Here is a 12541-nt window from a genome sequence, read left to right as displayed (position 1 = left end):
AGAATTTGTTGACGAGGTTCACTCAATATGAGCTACGTCCTAGAGTTGCATGAAATATGAAAACCATTTAAAATATATTAAAAACCTTGCAACCACTAGGAGTCCTTGTGCAAACCAACATTTGCTCATCTTTTTGTTGTTGTTGCTTGCTTCCTTCGCTTCCCTACATCAAAATGGTGAGCCAAAAACACAACAAGGCGTCTTTTCAACTATATCCCAGAGGAGGAAGATGAACCAAAACAACATGTCATTCAATATAAGAAGAAAAAGGCAATGACTTTTCACCAAATGGTGTATGTCTATGTCGAGAATCCATAGTGTGCACCTTTCATTTTGAAGGTGAAAGAGGATGGGACCCATCTGAAGGACAACACAGCCGCTCCCAACTACCCTGATGACCTTATCAATATCATAGGTCAGTCAAGTGGATTGGTGTGTTTTGAAAACACATCAAGAAAAGAGGTTTGTATTTGGAATGCTACAAAAGAGAGACTTGAACAAAGGATAGAAACCTATAGTCTTCTTAAAGATTTGGGCTTGTAAAAGATGGAAAAACAAACTTAAGTATGAATAGCATGGGAATCCAAAGGCAATAAAAGATTGAAGTTGTCTCTTATGAAAGTGGATCTTAAACGAGATCCAAGCATTGCAAAACAACAATTACATCTAGAAACCTAGGGCCAAGACCAGTGTAGTCTTCTTAGAAGGATTCGCCCTTACCTCACCCATGCCCCTAACCCGCTACATCGAAGATTTTTGTTGAATTTTTTTAATGTTGTTTGTTTATGGGAGGCTAACCAAAACCTTACATGTTGTTTTGTCTCCCAAAATAATTTTGCTAATCTCTTGTTGAGGCCTAAAAAATTCAAGAGATGGCCTAAGTGTACTTTAAGCCATGTGCAATACTTCATTGTAAAAGAAGCCTAACTTCGTGGTTAGCTTATGACGTTTATGTTGCTTGCATGTTAGTGTAGAGGTTATTTGGTTATTATTTGATGCACACTTATCATTTATTTATTTTTCAGGGATTTGCAATCTAATGAGTTTTGACATGACACCAATTGGTCCTCCATCCATCATGAATTATCACTTATATTCTTTGGATGATTGATTGAAAAGGGACGACCACTTTCGTTGTTTAAGGATGCTCGTGAGGATCTTGTCATAAGCATGCAACTAATGCCAAAAACTACTCCCGTCATCAACCTTGCGTTCGTTTTCAGGTTCAGTATAGAGAGAGAGAGAGAGAGAGATATATATATATATATATATATGCATGTTCCCAATAGTCCTTTTGTTTTTTCAATACCCATGCAACATCACTCAAGGTTGGTTGGAGTGGGTAGAACACAAGTTCACAGACCCATATTCTCGAGGCATCTTGCATAGGACAGAGGTGTTGGATGATATACTCCTATCCAAGAAGTGCAACATCCACCTTGAAGTACAACTGCTTCGCCATGCAATTAGGAGGTAGAGCATCGAGACATATACTTTTATATGTTTATGGGAAGAGTTCACTCTTATCCTCGAAGATGTTGCAAACATCCTTCACCTTCCCATTTGTGATAACCAAGATTCTTTTAACATTGTACTACCTTATAAGATAAAGAGAAGTTTAAGATCGTAAGGAAAAGTGCCTCGAATTCCAATAAACACTTTCTTTGATTTAACAATTGGATAAAATACTTCGACGATGCACAAAGAAGGGACCCTTTTCAGCTTACCACACTAATATCCATATGGCTAGGAAAGTTTGTCTTTTATAATTTCTTCTAGGATTGCTTGCACGAAAGGTTGCTTCCTATAACTCTGTCGATAGTGCGTGGTAATGCGATTCCATTAGCCTCATGTTCCTGGAGAACTTGTAACGCCTACTGGATCAAGTCCATCTTGAAGAGGGAACAACTAATACTATGACAGTAGACATTCAATTTAATTTCACTTTTATTTATTTATGAAAGATTAACTTAATTTTGATTTTTTTTTAAAAACTCAGAATTTTATTAATTTTCTTTGATCTCAAGTCCATTGAAGGAAATAAGACAATGGAAAGCGCTGAAGAAAACAAACAGAGAAATTGATTGTAATAAGGGTTAAGGGCAAATGAATTGAAGAGCAACAAAAGATTGAAGCTATCTCTTATGTAGGTTGATCTTAGACAAGATTCAAGCATTGTTATGTTTTATTTATTACTTATGGTCATGACTTTTTATTAACAATAGTTGGATGTATTGGAAGACCTCATCTTTTATTTGTGGCAAAAAACTAACGTATTATATGGAAGCATCTAACATTCATTTGCTACCACCGCAATCAAGAAAACTAAATTTTGAAAGCATAAGAGTTGAGCTAGGTTTCCGTAAGTAACTAGATGTTTGTGACTATAAAAAAAAAATGTGGCAAACGATTTTGATGCGATGTTTTTATGCAAAAAACACTTAAGGTGAGAATGAACTTATTGTGAAAAAATAATTTTGTTTGTTTAGGGATTGTTGCTTTTGTTGTTAATCTTACCAAAGTGTAATTGTTGTTTTGCAACTCATTGTTGCTACATGATCCTTACATGTATATATTGATACTTACTTTTCTAGATGTAATTATTATTTTGTAACTTATGGTTGCTATAAAACTTTACTTCATAGAGAAGGAAGTAGAATCATAACAACTTATCGTTCAATATCCGAAGTGTATGACTTTCATTTTGCAAGTGAAGGAGGATGAGACCCATCTGGAGGATGACACAACCGCTTCCAACTACCATGTTGACCCTCTCAATATCATACTAGTCAAGAGGATTTGGGGTTTTGAAAATACATAAAGAACAGAGCTTTATATTTGGAATGTTGCCCAAGAGAAACTTGAACAAAAGATAGAAAATTTTGGTTTTCTTGAAGGCTTGGGCTCCTCAAGTTTAACACATTCAAAGTATAAGAAGTAGCCAAGGATCCTCAAGCCCATATCACCATTGATTCTAGCAAGGGTTGAGGGTAAAAGAATCGAAGATAAATGAGCCTATTATACACTCTTGAAGGTTGCAAAAGATGAGTTTATTCCACTCGTGTTATTTGAAAACAATAACAATAATAAAGTCTACATGTTCTTCATAAAAATAAAATAAAGAGGTTATAGTCCAATTCCATCCACACGTAGGATATGATGCCAAGACAAAGGCCAATGAAGTAATCTTTAAAGAATTTGCTCCTATCCCTACTCATAACCCTAACTCTTAACCTCAAAGATTTGTGTTGAAAATTTTATGGTTATTTGTTTAGGAGCTAATGCTTATGTTCATTTTTTGAGTGTAATTTTTATTTTGCAACTTATGGTTGCTACATGATTCATGATCCTCAAATTCGTATGTTGTTACTTACCTTAAGATGTAATTGTTGTTTTGCAACTTATGGTTGCTATAGGAATTTATTGTATCATAAATAAGTAAGAAGAATCATAACAACCTAACATTTAGTCTAAAAAGAAAAATGATTTCACCAAATGATGTATGTCTATCCTGAAAATTCCAAGTGAAAGAGGATGAAACTCATCTTGAGGACAACACAATCACTCTCAACTACCATGATGACCCTCTCAATATCATAGGTCAGTTAAAAGGATTGATGTGTTTTGAAACATCAAGAATTAAGCTTTATATTTAAAGTATTTCCAGAAAGAGACTTGAACAAAGGATAAAAACCTTTGGTCTTATTGAAGGTTTGGGCTCTTATACCTTCGATCATTCAAATAATTGGAATGAGTTAATGATCCTCAAGCTTATACCACTATTGTTTCTAGCAAGGGTTAAAGGAAAAGGAATCGAAGAGCAACGAAAGATTGAAGTTATCTCTTATAAATGTGGATCTTGGACAATATCTAAGTATTATGATATTTCATTCATTTTGTCCGGTTCTGGCATCTTTTACTTATGTCAACATGATTGTCCAAGATATTAAAGCATCCAACTTTTATTGGCTGCCACATCTACCCAAAAAACTTAATCTTGAAAGGATATGAGTTAGGCTTGGTTTCCAAAAGTAGCTAGTCATTTGTTGTTATTGAAAAAATGTGACGAACAATTTGGAGGTGCTGCTTCTTGTGCAAAAAGAACACTTAAGGTACCACTTATACAATGCAGAAAGAACACAAAAAAGCTCTAGTATTCTTAAAGGGTTGGGCTCCTATGACTTTGGTCATTCAAAGGATGATAAGTTAATGATCTTCAAGCTATTACCACCACAAATTCTTGCAAGGGCTGAGGGCAGGGGAATGGAAGAGCAAAAGAAGATTTAAGTTGTGTCCTATGATAAATGTGGATCTTGGACAAGATCTCACTCCTATAATTTGTCATTCATTACTTCGGGTTACAGAATCTTTATTGACAAAAATTGAATGTATTGGAAGACCTCTTCTTTTACCAATGACAATATAATTGCCAAAGACATGGAAGTTTCTAGCTTTCATTGGCTACCACTTATACCCAGTGAGTTGAATTCCTAAATCATAAGAATTGCGCTTGGTTTCCAAAAGAAGTTAGCAATTTGCGACAATCAGAACTATGTTAAAGACAAGTTTGTTGTGATGCTTCTTGTGCAAAAAGAACCTTTGAGTTGGGAATGGACCCCCTATACAATCTTCAAGGCTAAAATTGCTTTTTTTACTCAACTTGTGTTCTTCGGGAGTAACAATGGAGACGACATGCTCTTCCTAAAAAACAAAGAGGCTATCATCCAATTTCACTTACTAACAGTAGGAGAGGATGTCAAGGCTAGAGAAGAGGATGCTAAGGCTATAGTCTACTTAGAAGGATTCAATCCTGCTCTCCCCACATTTACCTCTAATATTCTACATTGAAGATTGGTGTTGACCTAAATGAAGATTCAAGTTGTGCCATATGATGAAGGTGGATCTTGGACAAGATCTCACCCTTGTAATATGTCATTCATTACTTCGGGACACGAAATTTTTATTGAAGACAACTGAATGTATTAGAAGACATCATCTCTTACCAATGACAATATAATTGCCAAAGATATAGAAGTTTCTAGCTTTCATTGGCTGCCACTTATGCCCAATGAGTTGAATCCCTAAATCATAAGAATTTGACTTGATTTCCAAAAGAAGTTAGCAATTTGCGACAATCAGAACTATGCTAAAGACAAGTTGTTGTGATGCTTCTTGTGCAAAAAAAAACCTTCGAGTTAGGAATGGACCCCCTATACAATCTTCAAGGCTAAAATTGCTTTTTTTACTCAACTTGTGTTCTTTGGGAGCAACAACGGAGACTACATGCTCTTCCTAAAAAACAAAAAGGTTATTGTCCAATTTCACTTACCAACAGCAGGAGAGGATGTCAAGGCTAGAGGAGAGGATACTAAGGCTATAGTCTACTTAGGAGGATTCAACCTCCCCCCACCCTTACCCCTAATCTTCTACATCGAAGATTTGTGTTGACCCAAATGAAGATTCAAGTTGTGCCATATGATGAAGGTGGATCTTGGACAAGATCTCACCTCTGTAATATGTCATTCATTACTTCGGGTTATAGAATCTTTATTGACGACGTCCGGATGTATTGGAAGACCTCATCTTTTACCAATGGCAATATAATTGGCCAAGAGATGAAAGCTTCTGACTTTCATTGGCTGCCACTTATACTTAGTGAGTTGAATCCTTAAATCATAAGAATTGAGTTTGGTTTTCAAAAGAAGTTAGCAATTTGCGACAATTAGAACCATGCTAAAGACAAGTTTGTTGTTATGCTTCTTGTGCAAAAAGAACCTTTGAGTTGGGAATGGACCCCATATATAGTCTTCAAGGCTAAAATTGCTTCATTTACTCCACTCGTATTCTTTGGAGTAACAATGGAGTCTACATGCTCTTCCTAAAAAATAAAGAGGTTATCGTCCAATTTCACTTATCAACGGCAGGAGAGGATGCCAAGGCTAGAGGAGAGGATGCCAAGGCTATAGTCTGCTCAGGATGATTCAACCTAGCTCCCCCCATCTTTGCCCATAATCTTCTACATCGAAGATTAGGTGTTGACCCAAATGAAGATTCGAGTTGTGTCCTATGATGAAGATGGATCTTGGACAAGATCCTACCCTTGTAATATGTCATTCATTACTTCGGGTCACAGAATCTTTATTAACGACGGCCGAATATATTGGAAGTTATTTTACCAATGACAATATATTTTCCAAAGACATTGAAGGTTCTAGCTTTCATTGGCTGCCACTTATACCTGGTGAGTTGAATCCTCAAATCATAAGAATTGGGCTTGGTTTCCAAAAGAAGTTAGCAATTTACAACAATCAAAATCGTGCTAAAGAACAAAAAGTGAGCTGTGATGCTTCTTGTCAAAAAGAACCTTTGAGTTGGGAATGTACCCGATATACAGTCTTCAAGACTAAAATTGCTTCCTTTACTCCACTCGTGTTCTTTGGGAGCAACAATGGAGTCTACATACTCTTCCTAAAAAACCAAAAAAGCTATTGTCACTTACCAATAGCAGGAGAGGATGCCAATGCTAGAGGATATGATGCCAATGTTATAGTTTGCTCATGAGGATTCAACCTTGCTCCTCCCACCTTTACCCCTAATATTCTACATCAAAGATTGGTGCTTGAATTTTATTGCTGGTTTGTATAGGGTCTGCTTCTTATGTTGTTGTTCATTTTCTAGGGTGTATTTGCAACACATGGTTGCTATAGGATCATAGGCTGCTTAGGTTTCATTTTCTAATTGCTCTTTTACAGCACATAGTTGCTAATATATGACTCAAATTCATAGGCTGCTCGCGTTCCCTTATGTAAATGTTCTTTTGCAACTCATTGTTGCTATAAGACTCTTGTATTCAAATTCAAATCTTAATAATTAAAAATTCTTTCCTTTGATGCACTTGTTTCATTTTGCAATGTGAATCGTCAATATGTATGAGTTTTAGACTGTATCTTAGAGTCTTGATATTGCTTCCGATCCACGTAATCCTTGAAAATTCAGTATTGTGGTTGCCATGTTTACCAATTATTATTTCATGTTACGTTATTATTGCTTTGTTTCTTGCAATTATATCATGTTGTTGACTGAGATAGAAAACCTCTACGTACACAGAACCTTGAGGCCATTGTACCTCCATTTGTTGCTGCTTTGAGGACTTGGTTCTGGGAGTGGTCTTTGAAGAAAGTTGATGTTTTACTCCAAAACCAATAGGAGGAGTAGCTCAACTCCTTATAAACCTTTGCAAGGTCTTCTAACTTTCCAATGTATGACTTTTTACCTTTACATTCTCACATGCCTTTACATGTGTGGTGACTTTTCAGGCCTAACACATGGATAACACATATTAGGTGAAGGTGGAGCATGTGTGACTGTTGGGCTTTCACACGTGGGTTAACCCGACTCTGATACCATGAAGGAAGTTGAGGTTCCACCCCAAAACCAATTGGAAATGGGGAGTAGTCCAACTCCTTATAAGCTCTTGCAAGGTTTTCTAATTTTCCAATGTTGGACTTTTACCTTCACATTCTTACAGTTTCAAGGTTGTGGCAATGACCACATCCACACATCAGTGAACTGCTGGTGGCTTGGAGCGTAGTTGGTTCAAATGTTTGTGACATTAAGCTCTTAATTGCTTGACCCAACCCTTTTTGCTTGTTTGTAATAAACACCTAACCAGCCCCACCTACTCTAACGTCAACATCCTTGAAGAATAACTCTAAAAATTAGGTTCATGTAACTCTTCTTTCAGTTTCTGCAATTGCATATGTTATTGGGAACACATCATTGTTGGCATCAATCTCAACAACACTTAGTATTTGACATGGGTAAGGCCCCTTAATGTGTGCCCCATCAAACCCAACCATTGTCTTGCACTAATATATGAACTCTTTTCTTAACTAAGGAAGACATATGTAAATCCTCCAAAAAATGGGATCATTCCGTTGCAATGAAGTCTTCACAAGAATTTTGCTTCCTCGATTTTGCTTCTTCAATTCCTCACATTAATCCCACAGCCGAGCATGTTGATTGCAATGTTCCATTCTATCATGTCTTTAGCTTGTTGCTTAGCCTTGTACACTTGATCCCTAGAGACATTTTGGCAACAGTTTTTCCTAACTAATTTCATGAAATCAGGCACTAACATCTTCGGATTTGACCTCAGTTCCTCATCAAACTATCTACCAACCAACTTGATGTGACAAACTTACTTGTCTGATTTCTACCACAAGTATATGTTGGATTGTAGGTCTTGAGCCTCACAATAGGTCATTTGCCAACTAGTGAAGCAAAAAACATCTATGGACAAGCTTAATTCAAATCTTCTTCCTCGGCCTTATCTTTTTTGGTCACATCCTCAGCCTTGTCTTTTTGTTATTGTTGTTAAATCCTTAATTAACTCTTCATTTTCCTCGGGTGCATTATCACAAACAAGTCTCACCACATAAGGCTCATTCTTCAAGTACTTTATGTTTCTAGCATATCCAATACTATAATATCTAATAGCTTGTCTACAATCCTGAATTGTAGGAACTTCCATCGCCATATGGAATTTTAGATCCAATAAATCATGCTCCTTATTGTATTGCTTGAACTTTGGATCTCTAAGTCCATTTTTCCTACCTTCTTCTTCAACACTTTTTAAATCCTCTGTATCATACTCATAAGTCTCAACCTCACCTGGTTCTTTTTTATCATCAACTTCCTCAATTACCACATACCTATGAAAGACATTGTCATCTTCCTCGTCAATTTGTTCAAAATCAATTTTTCTGTATTATATATCTTCTTCGTCCTCACCATATTCAACTTTTTCTCCATTACCCTCAACATCTTGCTCAACATATTCAGCATCACCATTTCCTCCCTCATATTATTCTTCTTGTTCTTCCAACCTCACATCTTCAACATCAGCATACTCCATCGCATCTTCTTCTTCAGCATATGATTCATACTCCCCCACATCTTCAACCTCAACATCTGCATCTTCGAACTCAACATTTGAGTTAGGTAAAAAAACTGCTTCACTTTCATATGGGGTCAACTACTATCTTATTAGATAGGTATAAGGCAAAAAGACGTTTACTTTTAACCAAATTAATGGATGCCAAGTAATCTTTGTCTTCTTTTAACTGAACCCAACTCCTTGTTCTATGTTTGAAATGGGTAGTCAACATTATTCAAGTCATATCCAAAGTGTACAACATAACTATATAACTCCAACATAGAGGCCTCATCTGCATCTTGATCATCAATGCAATGCACATTACCCCCATATACATGGAGGCCTTATTTGCATATTGACTGTCATCTTATGCAGGCACTGTCATCAACCACACGACAAACGTAAGACCACTATCACATGCTTAATTGTTTTAAGACCACTATCACATGCTTAATTGTTTTATGTCCTTGCAATACGATATCAAACCCAGACAAAAAAAATCAAAGAAAAGAAAGAAGAGAAAAGATAAAGGAATCAAACAAAAGAGAAAAAGGAGAAAAAGTCACTTACTGTAAAAATGAGCTTCCCATCATCTCTGACTTTCAGAGGCATCTTTATATCAGTCGCCTCTCTTAACCCAACCCAATGTCTAACCACAATCGCACCTTTCTGACTTTTCTCCACCTCATATATACAATCTTTTTGGGTATGAAGTCTAAATCCTTAACTATATCAAATGTTTTGAGTTGCATTCCTAATTTGATTTGTGGATTTTAAAGGAGATGGATATGATTTGACTTTGATATGGGTCTCACTCATGTGAGGTCCAAATTGCCCTCCAAATTTGTCCCACGTAATACTCACGTGTCAATTTTGACGAAACTTTTGATATGGCCTAGAATTTGTTAAGACTTTATTAGTTTGGAATTTGTTGAACTTTGGCCTAGAATTAATTATTTGAGTACTGTTTATGTGTGTTACTTATGAGTATTGCTTGTGTTTTATATGCCTTTATACTTTTTCAGTTTTATCTTCAGATTTGTTTTAATCTATATAGTTTTAATGTTACAATCTATATAGTTTTGTCTTTAGATTTGTTTTAACTTATGAGTATTGCTCGTGTTACAATGTTATATGTGCACTTCAGATTTTTTGTTGTTGTTATTATTAATGGAGATGGAAGAAGTAGATGAAGTACCATGGAATGAAGAAATCGAGGAAGAAAAAGAAGAAGAGGAAATGGATGACGAAGAATTAGAAAAACATGATTATGAAACCATTAAGATATTGTTGATGACAATAGAAGCAGGGTTGCACAATTTTCTCCGTAAAGAGTGTCGTTCTAATGAATTTCCTATTGAAGAAGATAACGATCATTCAACATTGTCATCATCACTAGAAAATGAGGGAAATAATTATGATCAAGTTTTTCAAACCCAAGAACAACAACCTGAGAATGCTAATTACCAATGGAGGGTTAGGATATCTTCATATATGTGGAGAGATGTTATGAATAACGGGAGTCAAAGATGCTCATGAAGCAGATACTTATTCATTTTTATGCATTTAGAATTATAGGTTTTTTTTTTTGTCAAACTCGCTGGAAAAATTTATTAATAACGAATTGTAAGGTTTACATCGGAAGCAAGAATATTGAAATGCCAGTCAGTTCCAAGGTCATCCTAAACATGATTACCCCCTGTTTAGAAACGAAACCAGCAACAGTGTGAGCAGCTTTGTTACAAGCCTTGGGAGCGAACACAAAGGAGATCCGAGAAAGAGAAGCCACCAAGTACTTGATATCAAAAATAATCCCCTCCAAATATGAGACTACTGCAATCTATCCAGTAAGCATCAAGATTCATGTCTGAGTATCTGACTCCACTATTAAGTCAGTGAGATGGAAATGAACACATGCACTAAGAGCATGACGAATAGCAAGAAGCTCCATCATAAGAGCGGAGGAGCCATGGAGGTCCCTCGCCCACCAGACAGAGCGGCAACCCGAAAGTGTCCCGAATGACCCAACCGACTCCCCTGCGCGACGCCGGAGTTGACCACGCAACATCGCAATTCACCTTGAGAAAACTGGCGGAGGTTTAAACCAATTTTGTGGTGCAGAGCTGTTGGTGGCTATGTGAGGACGGGCCTGGACTGCTGGTTTAGCCGCACGGTACTCCGTGACTTGATTGAGCGAAAGATGAACGACCTTGAGGGATCGACCTTCACACCTTGAAAGACTGCCATGTTTACGGCTTTCGGATGCGCCACAACCCAAAAACAAACCACTAGAATGCCTCCGCTGCGCACTCAGAGGACTTGAAAGTCAACATTATATGTTGCCAAGTAGAGATAAAATCTTCACCTTCTAACATGTTTACATCGAGTTGGAGGGCTTGCAAACCAGAAGGCACGGGCAAAGTCACACTTGAAAAAAAGATGAGTTTGAGTTTCCATTTAGAATTATAGTTTACTTGTCATTTTTTTTTAACATGAAATTACTTTTATGTTTTTACTTTTGTGCATTTTTCATAAACATGCAAACATAAATCCTTATTTGGTTGCACATTTGAACAAAATAAATGCCCTTTTTTTTTCTTTGGATGCATATGGTTTGAAGTTCTTTACAAAATGTTTTTGTAAATGTACTTTTCTTTTTTGAAAATCTAGAAAAACGATAAACAGCCCCAAAAAAAAAAAAAATTTAGAACTCTAATAAACTCTTTTAAAATCTATACTAAAACTCTAACAAACACCATTTAAATCAATCTAGGAATTTAATCAAACTCTATGTGGAGTTGATAGAAATCAATTGAACTATATTTAACTCTATAAACTTTATAACTCCATTTAACTCTTTTAAAATCTTAATTGAATACATCCCCTTAGTTCGGATGCTAAATTAGTAGATTTTTTGCCCATATATTGCACCCGAAAGAAAGGGAACAAATAAAAATAAGGGAGTTTCACTAAAACACCCAAAATGGGAGCTGAAATTATAAAAAAATCCAACACCCAAAACACTTTATAAACACACCCAAAACCCATCATTACACACACTCAAAATAAACACACCCAAAAAATATACAATTGTTGATTTTGAGGTTGATTTTAGGTGTGTTTCTATGTTTAAATAGTGTTTAGGTTTTTTTACAAATACATGTCTAGGATTGGGTTTATTTATAAATTTGTATAAAAGTAATCCATATAAACCTTTTCCAAAACTTGTAGGGTTTGATTGTAATTACGCCAAACCCCGGAGGGTCTAAATGAAATTATACTGCAAAATTACACATTTAGATTGGGAGGGAAATTAAATTTGGTTTTTTGGGCCAAGAGGAGAATAACTATAAAACATTACTTGCCAAAAACAAATATAGCTAATAATTTAATAAACATCGACAGCTCAGCGGAAAAGGATAACAGGTCGCAGTTCTTTGCATATGATATAGCTAACAGCAGTAAATCAAAGTTTGACTTACTAATCTGATTCTGAGATTTCAGACAAGCAGCGCCATGGAAGCCAGCAGCAGCAGCAGGTACCACTACATTTTCAATTTTTATTTCCATTTCTCTTTCATTTATTTATTTATGTATGAATGA

Source organism: Prunus mume, linkage group LG5 (genome assembly GCF_029339155.1).
Source record: "Prunus mume cultivar Tortuosa linkage group LG5, ASM2933915v1, whole genome shotgun sequence".
NCBI classification, from domain to species: Eukaryota; Viridiplantae; Streptophyta; class Magnoliopsida; order Rosales; family Rosaceae; genus Prunus; species Prunus mume.
The sequence above is the reverse complement of the archived record's forward strand: the minus strand, read 5'-3'. Positions refer to the sequence as shown.